Source organism: Artibeus jamaicensis, unplaced genomic scaffold, assembly GCF_021234435.1.
Source record: "Artibeus jamaicensis isolate MK-2021 breed Jamaican fruit bat unplaced genomic scaffold, CSHL_Jam_final contig_515, whole genome shotgun sequence".
NCBI classification, from domain to species: domain Eukaryota; kingdom Metazoa; phylum Chordata; class Mammalia; order Chiroptera; family Phyllostomidae; genus Artibeus; species Artibeus jamaicensis.
Window position 1 is genome coordinate 2,406,129 of NW_026521869.1, and position 10,932 is coordinate 2,417,060.

Below are 10,932 nucleotides of genomic sequence, written 5' to 3' on the forward strand. Positions count from 1 at the left end.
ATATGAAAATATTCTCAATATCAATAATCATTAGAGAAATACAAATTAAAAACTCATATTAATGGTCAAATGCCTTGTGTTTAGAGGTGTTTCCTCTTGATGCAACCAAACTTACACAGTGATTTGCATAGTAAATTATTAACCAAAGCCTTTTCTTGAAAAAAAATTGTGTTTATTTACTTCTAGAAAGAGGGGAATTGAGAGAGACAAAAAGGGATAGCAACATTAATGTGTGAGAGATCATTCATCTGTTGCCTCTCAAGTGCTCCCAAAATGGGACATAACATGCATCCCAGGTATGTGCCAGCGAACTTCAGATTCACAGGGTAAAGCTCACTACACTGAGTGACACCAGCTACGACAAGAAAATCCTTTATTAATTATTTATGATGTCATAAGTTTTAAAGTGGCATTTAAGAACATTATTCACAATTAAATTATTCATACATAGTATCATAAATGAAAGTTACTACTTTTTAAAAATGCCATTTCACATTTATTATTCCAAACACATTTTGAGTCAAGTCCATTTTAATCTCAGTATTTCAGATAAAAAATCACAAAATGCAAGTTTTAGACATTAAAATGACCACCTAGTTTAGGCACTTCCAAAATTTGAGACTTGGAAGTATATACACTTTCATCTCTATATATCCTCTACGAATGTACAAATAAACTCAAGGAGGCTTTGGCTGAACCTGGAAAAGAAATGAGCTATCTGACCAGTGTTTCTAATCAGGTTTTATGCAAGTGACTATGTGGAACTTGACTGTACAGGGTCTAGCCGCATGTCCTTTTATGGCACAAACCACTGATGGTGAAGATACTGGTGATGGACACCACAGTGGAGCCAGCACCTGAAATGAGAACAAATAGAAGAAGACACAAATTAGGATTGACTTGGAGCAAATCTAGGATTCTGCCATGCCTTACTCACTCACAAACTAATGCTCTCCAATTAAACCTATGTTCTGTAGAAACATGAGGTTTTTCTTCTGGATACAAAAGTCACTCCCTTTTTATATGGTCCTGTGTTCCATCCTGATCCATCCCACTAGTCACCATTCAAAAAATGTCACCAGATGCAAAAAAACACTATGAAAATACAACAAGTGACCTATGGCAAGAGATTTCAAACAATGACTCCTACAATTGCCTGACTCTCCTACTGAAACTGAGGTTAACAGATTTTATTCTGCCCCCTTCAATAGCATTGCAAGTTGTCTCAGAATGTGTTTGCATTAGCAGGTGTATAATATATAGTTTTCAGAATGAAGTGTATTCAAAATCATATGAAAAATCTGAGTGGGCCTTGGAAATTTTGCTGTTTGTATGAATGCCTTATCTGGCCACTGCAAAACACCAACCAGGACCCCAAAATGGCATCACAAGCTTCTTTAAAGTTGTTTTTCATGTACTTCTTAAAACTCATAATGGCCACAGGTAAATAAGCATAAAAATAAGTAATTTATGAAAAGTTGAAATTTATGAAATACAATAACCACAGTTGGGCCAGCTGCATATTCTGCAGAAAAATCATAAGGGGGAAACCTGCCATGACTTATCCATTTAAGCCATCTACAATTACACAAGGTTTATTTTCTATCATACAATTTTCAGACATGCAAACTGTGTCTCATAAAAATAAAGGGATACTACCATGACACAAACTAGATGTTGGCAGAGTCACCTTGAGCCAAGGGGATGAACAGTGCTCACTTTCAGAAAAACAGGTCTGGAATGTGTTGTTTTGTGTTATGCCATAAAAGTCAGAACTTGGGTAGTCAGGTAAACAATGCTTGTACATAGGAAGTTTGCTGTCATACAAGACTTTATCTCAAAAAAATCACTCAGAAATGGGGCTGTGGGTAGAAAGAAAGCCACATAAAATATTTATACATCAAGAGCAGCCTGAATTACCTATGATCTCTAAGTATGCTTTGCTGGAACTCACACGGAACCTTCAGATTGACTTCTCAGTCCACCACTTGGGGCACAGAAGCAAACCCACACATCTTCCATCTCGCCTCTCCTGTACCAGTTGTTTCATGCAAATCCTTGAGGCTTCCATTATTCCCACAGGTCCCTTTTTAGTCATCTTTCAGGAAAGCAACCTTCATTCATTCCCTGGAAAGACCGCCAGTAACTGCACAACCAACCAAACTAACAGGCTTCTCTTGTGGGCTTTTGCTAGCTTTGCAAGTCAATCCCACTTCTGGTAACAACCATAATCCATACATGCCTCCTTCAGGTGTCCCCATCCAGTCTAAATCTCTGTTAACAAAGCCACTATTAATGACTGGTCTTATTGGATTTATGTCAAAGAAATCTTATGTCATCGCTCATTCTTTCAGAATGCCAAATTCTGGAGGGATAGGGTAGGGAGAAAAAGACAAAGTGTGAAGGAAAATCCTTTTCCTTGTTCACTTTCCAATGGAGTATGAAGTTTTGACCTTCCTTGGAATCCTCAGCTTCCTTTTCAGAGCAGATACAGAGCAAAATCCAAAACACGGAGTTCCAGAACAATAGACAGGAAGAGGCATTCTCTTGCACCAAGGCATCCATTGGTGCCCTGCAGAGATAAGCCCCTTCAGGCCTGGTCTCCTGGAAGAGACATGCTGCTTTGCCTTGGACTGAAACACACATCAGCCCCAAATGACCCTTCCTGGGTCCTGAGTGGCAAGGGCATTCTCCCCAACTGGTTATAGGCGACCTTTCCTAGGTCTTCAGATACACAGGGGTTCTGATCAGAAACAGAACCAATGGTAGAGACTTGCTGGTTTGCCTCAGCTTGAAGGTCTCATCAGCCTTCCTTAGGTATCACAATACAGAAGGTTTCTGATCAGAAACAAAATCAGCATGAGAAATTTGCTCTTTTCTCAAGAAATCAGAAAACAATTATTTGAGATTTTCTTTACTCCAGGTTGAAAACTGTCACATCTTTTATACATAATGTTACACACTCAGATTTAACCATCATTCACTTTTAATCCTGGTTTCTTTCTCACATAGGAAGGACTATATTTAAACTACATACTTAAACTCAGTTTGTGGTAGCAAAAAGCCCCTAGTACTATGGGTACCTTTAAAAAGAAGTTTCTACATTCACAGGGACATCCTGCAGCTTTCTGAAGCTTAGATATTGCAAACACCCTATAAATCATATGCTCACCCTTGGACCTGAGTTCATGACTTTCGGAACCACAGCCATTCCTATCAGAACAAGTTACACAAAGAACATGACTGATGCAGTGCCCACACAGCAGCAGCATAGAGCCCGTAATCTGAAGAGAAACCTTAGCCAACCACCTCACCCAATTTCAAAATGGCACCACCCAAGCACGCCAGGTCGTCCAAGATGGCAGCACCCAAGTACGCTGGGGTGTTGAAGATGGTGATGCCTAAACACGATAGGTCATCAAAAGATAGCCACGCCCATGCTTGACCACCCCTCCATGAATGGGCACTCACATGGCTCACCCTCCATCTTACCCAAAATGGTGGGACCCCGACTCTGGTTTAGCCCTGATGTGCTGGCAGTGGCACAAGTCTGTAGTCACCTTCTACCTGCAGAGAGTTGGGTTCCACTGGCGGAGAAAAAATGCAGGTCACGCCCCCCTGGCTTGCTGTCCGATCCCCAACATACATGCAGGCTTGGCTTACAGAGCCTAGGGGTTTGCTTTCTCCAAAAACCTGAATACAGCTTTCCTTACTGCCACCTGGGGTCGCTAAGACTGCAAGTGAGCAGACAGGGCCTACCTGGAAGCAGCATGCTGAAAAAAACCATTGTCCACAACTTCATTATTCCAAAATGGTGCTGAGAAACCAAGTTTTCGAACAAAAATCTTTCATGTCTCTGCTCCATCCCGTTTCTTCTCCTTCTCGCCTTTCCTAGCGTGACTAGGTAACTGATGCCCTCAGGACTGCAGAGATCTACTGGAGACTGGGAAAACTCAGAAGCCTCACTCTCTCACATCTGTGGGGGTCGGTCTGCCACGGACAATTATTGTCCCATGAGAGTTTCCAAAAAAGGTTACAGCAAAAAGCGCACACATACAGGGCCAGGGGGTGGGTAGTAATGGTATACTGTTACCCAAGAAACCTTCTACTGGGCTGCATTGTCTGCCGCCAGATAGGAAAGACAACTCTAAATGCCAGAGATTTGTCAATAGGAAATTTAAGGTTTATTTAATGCTATACTGACTTAAAGTAGTGACCTAATGTCTTCATTAATATATAAAAGTTTTTTTGGATACCTACAGATCCCCACTGTGCTTCCTTAAACCCCCTGTTCTAATTCAGGGTACCGTATCTCCAGAGAAGCACACGTTCATGTCTCAGGCCACTGGAAACGTCAGCTGTGTCACCGTCCAGGCAGGGTCTCCAATTACTCCAAAGCCGTATGGAATTTTCTTATAGCCTACTGGCAAGAGTTCTTTCACCCTCCTTCCAGGTAAAGTATCTCCTGCTCCCCAGGCCAGGTGTTCCAAAGAGAGCACCCCAAAGGCACATGATCCTCTTCTACTAAAGCTGCAGGGGCCCCACTCTGACCAAAACCACATGGTTATTCTCTCCATCAGAGCTGCAGAGGTCCCCACTTTGGTCAAAAGCGTGTGGCTCTCCCCACACTGCCACAGCCACGTGGATCTCCCTCAGTGGCTGCCAGGTCTGGGTTTACATCCCCATGCCAATCTTTGTCCTTACCCCCATTTCCGACACCTCCTCCAATCAGTGACACCTGCCAGCAGTCCTGTATTACTCCAAGTTTACTGGGCTGCTATCCTGAGTCTAGACAGGTGTGGCCCCATGTCATGGAGCCAATCTTGTCTAAACTCTCATGCAGGCGCTGTCACCTAGTTACATCTTAGGGGGAAATCTCTTTTAATCCCCCTGGCTCAGTGCATGGCCACAGCTATTTAACGTATCTATGCAGCCAGTTAAAGGTTATAAATATGTTAAATGACCATGCTGTGGATTAGCTGCAAAGCTGTGGCTGCACTAAACTGCTCTGTATGTTCCTGCTCCATGTGTCCCTTCCCCCAACTCACACCTCAGTGGGAAGGGGTAAGGACATCTTATATGTCTTTCTAATACATTCTTGGCCCCATTCCAAATCCCTATTTCAACCCCCCCTCTTGGCTGCACCCTGTATCAATTCCTCCTTTCAGATATACACCCACTTTATAATCATATAAAGCATAATAAATGAAGGTTTCACCTTCTTGTCACTACTTCCCTCTAGACATGGATGTTGTCCTACCTATCCTTGGGTTAGAGGTGCCCAGTAAGGGGGTGATGTGCAGCACATAGGGAGTCCTTCCTGTAAAAAGAAGGAAGGATCCTGGTCAGTTGGCTCTCACCAGGAAGTTGCAGGCTTGGTGTCCAAAGGCTGGCAATACTGGACCGTTGGCATTCTGTTCAGGTCATATTCTGGAGGTGATAGATTAGGCAAGAAATTGGAAGCACAGTTAAATCATTACTGTTAAAAATGACAAAGGCAGGACTTCAGTAAAGAACAGCTTATCTGGAGGAAGGTGTACAAGGCAGGCTACACCTCTCCAAAACTCTTGTGGCCCACTATACTTCACTTGGGCTGAGGGGAATACATTAGGATTTCCTTCCTTTCAGATTTCTGAGCCCTTTCTGTCCAAGCCATCAAGACAGAAAAGGGAAAATCAGTCCTAAAGTGAAGCCCACAGACCGCCCCAACCCTTCACCAAACCAACTACTTAGTTCAGCCAAACCATTGAGTCTCAGGGGGGCAAAGACAAAGATGGGCTCCTTAAGTGAGGCCTATATTTACAACCAATCACTCATAGGCATAGGCAGGTCATAGGCATACGCCCTATGAAAACAGAAGAACACACTGGTTAATTCACACAACAATCCTCAAACCAGTCTCTGCGCCTGTGAGACTGTCTTTTGGGAAGACATTCCATTGCAAGGCCTTTGCTGCAATGACATCTTAACAATGGCAATTTGACAGGTCCTATGAACCTGTAAATTGTACATCTTTGGTGATATCACAAACCCCATTTCAACTTTCAAATGAAAACAAACTTTCAAGACAGTTAGCTGTGCCATTCTGATGTCCAATACTGAGCATTGTGATTTTCCTTGAGCCACAGTTTTTCCCCTTAAGATCACCCTCAGTTATTACAGGGACTGCTTTGGGTCCCACTTTTGATTTTGACTGTTCGTTTGCATAAGCACACCAAGAGCAGCCTGGATCACTTATGATCCCTAAGTCCACTTTGCTGGAACTCACACAGGGAACCCTTAGATTGACTTCTCAGTCCACCCCTCAGGGCACAGAAGCAGAGTCACACACCTGCCATCTGGCTTTACCTGTACCAGTCATTTCACTCAAATCCTTGAGCCTCCATTGTGCTTACAGGTTCCTTTTAAGCCATCTTTCAGGAAAGCAACTTTCGTTCCTTCACTGGAAAGGCTGGTTGGAACCACACAACTAACTAAAGTACCAGGCTTTTCTTGTGGGCTTTTATTAGCTTCACAGGTCAATCCCAGTTTCTCAGGGATTTCTGGTAACAATACATGCCTCCTTCAGGCCTGACATTCCAGTCAAAGTCCTGGTTAATAAAACCACTATTAATGACTGGTCTTATTGGTTTTATGCAAAGAAGCCTTATGCCATCATTCATCCTTCAGAATGCCAAATTCTGGAGGGATCAGGTAGGGAGAAAAATACAAAGCATGATGGAAAATTCTTTTCCTTCTGATACCCACTAAGATTGCATCTCCATGCCTTTTACCTTCCATTACTAACCCCACATAATTCCTTTCCAAAAGTTTCTCAACCTTCTACAACCTTTTACACACTCTCTTCTATCTGTACAACTTTCCACAGACCTTCTACAACATCCAAAAAACTTCTACATTCTTTTATACACTTTATTAATTTACATACCTTACACTTTCCCTTGTTGACTTTCCTATGGAGTATGAAGTTTCAACCTTTTCTGGAATCCTCAATTTCCTTTATCAGAGCAGATACAGAGCTAAATATGAAACACAGAGTTCTGGAACAATACACAGGTAGACGCATTCTCTTGCATCCATGCATCCACTGATGCCTTGCAGAGACATGCTCTTTGCCTCTGGCTGAAACACTTATCAGCCCCAAATGACCCTTCCTGGGTTCCAGGTGGCAAAGGCATTCTCCCCAACCGACTGTGGTGGCTTTTCCTACGTCTTACAATACAGGTTTCTGATCAGAAACAGAACCACATGTGAGAAATTTGCTTTTTTCCCCTCAAAACCAGGAAAACAAGGTAGTTGAGGTTTCCTTTACTCCAGGTTTAAAACTTTCACATCCCTTATACATATTTCTATTCATATAGATTTAACCATCATTCTCTTTTAATCTTGGTTCCTTTCCCACACTGGGAAGGACTATACTTAAACTCAGTACTTAAACTCAGTATGTGGCAGCCAAAAGTCTCTAGTGCTATAGGTACCTTCCACTAAAAGTCCCTAGATTCGCAGGGACATCTTGCACCTTTCTGAAGCTTAGACCTTGCAAACACCCTATAAATCAGATGGTCACCTTTGGACCTCAGTTCATGACCTCCAGAACAAGAACCATTTCTATCAGAACGAGTTACACAGAGAACCTGACTGCTGCAGTTTCCACACAGCAGCAGCATACAGCCCATAATCTGAAGAGAAACCTTATCCAGCTCCAAGATGGTGGCGCCCATGCATGCAGGGTCATCCAAGATGGTGACGCCCATTAATGCTCTGTCCTCCATGGTGGGGCACTCACTTGGCTCGTCCATTTTACCCAGAATGGCAGCATCCCAACTCTGGTTCCACCCACCTGCATTAGCAGCCCCAAGGCTCTGGCTCCAGTCTCCAGAGCTAAGAAGGCCCTGGAGGCCCCTAAGGCCCCTTCCACCTGCAAGCATGGGGGCACCACAAAACCGCCCTCTACCCAGTGGGGGTGGTGCACTGAGGCTGCAGTCACCAATGCAGGTGGAGAGCAGGCTCCACTCACCTGTGAAGATGGGGGCCCTGCAGCCCCATTTTCTGGAGCCAAAGAGGCCCCTGCCAACCCCTGGTGCAGCAGGTGAGCAGAGCCCACTTGCAGAGGCTGCGAACCCATGGTGGAGATTTCTCCCACTGCAGGGTGGGAGAAGCCATAGTGGGCCTCACCTCCCCAGAAGGCAGCATCACCACCGGAGTTCCTGCTTTCTGGGGTCCCTCATTCCCTGGGTTCAGAGCATTAATGAGGTTTCTTTCCTCATCATCTTTTTGCTCCTGTGATCTACTATCAGGGAGGGGTTCTGAGACCTCTTTCTTCTTTTGGACCATTACACACTTCTCTGTCTCTGGCACAAGGCTGTTGTGCAATATTATAAATGCATTAAGGTAGTGTAACTCTTCCGAGAGTTCACACTGCCAGCAATACTGTTCCAATCTAGTAATAATGCAGTAACTCGAAGAACCATTCACAGGCCATCTCAGCTCATCACTCAAAACATAAGTAGGCCACACCGTGTTAAAATAATAAATCATTAACTGCTTAATCAAGAAATTCCTATATGTCAACTTAGCATGGTAGCTCTCCCAATCTCTTAGGATTCTACCCAGTGGACTCCACTTAGGCAACGGCTCAGAACTACTCACACAGTTCCAACAAAGCAAACAAAGATTCAGATCAAAAAGAATACAGATGGCGTAAAGACTAGGTATTTCCCCTGCTATCACCCACAATTCTAGCTCCATTAGTGCAAAAGAGCAGTCAGAAACCAAGTTTTCAACCCTCAACTTTCACATCTCTGCTTCCTCCCCACTTTGTTTCCTTTTCACCTTTCTGGGCATGACTAGGCGGCTGATGCCCTCAAGAGTGCAGAGAAAATCTCAGAGGCTGGGAAAATTTTGAAGTCTCACTCTCTCCCATCTGAGGGGGTCAGTCTGCCACAGACAATTGTCATCCCCTTGTGGTTGCCAGGAACTGTTACATAACAGAGATCCAAGGCAGGGGCAATATTTGGCCCACCCAGGGATGCCAAAAACTGCTACAGAACAACAGGGGCCCCTCCCAAGGACAGTATACTAATACCTACTGGCCTTGTCTGACCACTGCCAGAGAAAAACACATTTCTCAATGCCAGAGATTCGTGAAAAAGAGAGGAAAGGTTTATTTAAAGCTATACAGACTTAAAGTAGTGACCCAATGTCCCCATTAAAATATCAAAGTACTTTAGGATAACCACAGACACCCCCAGAGCTTCCTTCCCCCCTGCCCTAATTCAGGGTACTGTATCTCAGGAAAAGAAGCACACGTCTGTGTTTCAGGCCGCTGGCACCATCAGCTATGTCACTGTCCAAGCAGGATCTTCAATTAATCCAAAGTCATGTGGCACCTTCTCATGGCTTACTGGCAAAGAGTTCCTTCACCCTTCTTCCAGGCAAAGTCTCTCCTGTTTTCCAGGCCACACAGCGAAAGGGAGCACCCCACAGCCACATGGGCCTCTTCTACCAAAGCCGCAGGGGCCTCTTCTACCTTCTGCCAAAAGCACATGGCTTTCTTCTTCACCTGGCTGCAGGGGTCCCCATTCTGGCAAAGCCTCATGGTTATTTCTGCCACCTGGGCAAGAGGCGGTCCTCACTCTGCCCAAAACCGAGTGGCTCTCTCTTCAATGGCTGCTGTGTCTGCCTTTAAATTCCCATGCCAGTCCTCCTTTGCAACCCCATTTCTGACTCCTCGTAGAACTGGTTATACCTGCCAGGACTCCCCATATCCTCCCAGCTTTACTGGGCTGCCATAGTGAGTCTGGGCAGGTGTGGCCCCTTGGCATGGAGCCTACCAATTCCAAGCTCTCATGCAGGTGCTGTAACTCGAAGGACCTGCCCCCCAGTTACGTCTTGGGTGGAAGTCACTTCCATCCCCCTGGCTCAGATCATGGCCACAGCTATTTAACATATCTATGAAACCAGTTAAAGGTTATAGATAGCCCTGGCTGGTATAGTTCAGTGGATTGAGCACAGGCCTGTGAACCAGAGGATCGAGGTTCGATTCCCAGTCAGGCACATGCCTGGGTTGCAGGCAGGTTCCCTGCAAGCCAGTTCCCTGCAGGGGATGCACTAGAGGCAACCATACATTGATGTTTCTCTCCCTCTCTCCTTCCCCTTTAAAGATAAATAATTTTTTTTTAAAAAAAGAGGTTATAGATATGTTAAATGACCATGCCAGAGGTTAGCTGCAAAACTGTTGCTATACAAAACAGCCCTCAATGGCCCTGCTCCATTTGTTCCTTTGCCCAGCTGACACCTGGGGGGGTGGTTTGAGGACATCTTAATATATCTTGGACACCTTGAGTTCTAGACCCCATTCCAAATCCTTTTTATGGGCCCCCCTCCTGGCTGCACCCTGTTACACTGTTACAATCTGGGCTATACTCTCTGTTTTTTATATGTTAATAAATCTTTCAATTACTGGAGGACCAATAGATGAGGCAAATACATTTGGCTATAAAAATTCAGGAGTATAGAACTAGAGAAATGATGGTATCTGACCCATGAAAGACCAAGGACCTCTGTGACTAGTCACCGATGTGTCTAGAAGTACTAATTATGTAATATGTCAGATAACAGACTGTGACATCCCTAACCTCCAACAATGGTGAGGGGTCAAGTGGTCCTACATAGACATGCACACCCACATAGAAGAGTCGACAAAAATTCTGCATTTGTTTCAATGTGTATTTCTCCAGTCCACTCTACCAAAGTCTCACTGGGCAAACTGAGGTAACTAAAAAAACATCTATAGTATTTCAGTATTCTGATTTTCTCTTAGGAAATTTTTGTTGCCACTTATTTTCAAAGTATTATATATCTATTAAAGGATTTTTTTAACAGCAGCAGGCAACAAATGGTTAAAACCATTAAAATGCAACAAAGCAAAAG

At 44.1% G+C, this 10,932-nt stretch overlaps 1 long non-coding RNA gene across 1 annotated transcript; it reads right to left on the reverse strand.

Moving 5' to 3' along the window:
• Positions 1-513: 513 nt before the first annotated feature.
• Positions 514-5,325, reverse strand: LOC128627994 (uncharacterized). The gene is made up of 2 exons (XR_008392297.1): positions 5,261-5,325; positions 514-857 (listed from the first exon to the last, which is right to left on the reverse strand). It is a non-coding gene; the product is annotated as an uncharacterized LOC128627994 (long non-coding RNA).
• Positions 5,326-10,932: the final 5,607 nt, after the last annotated feature.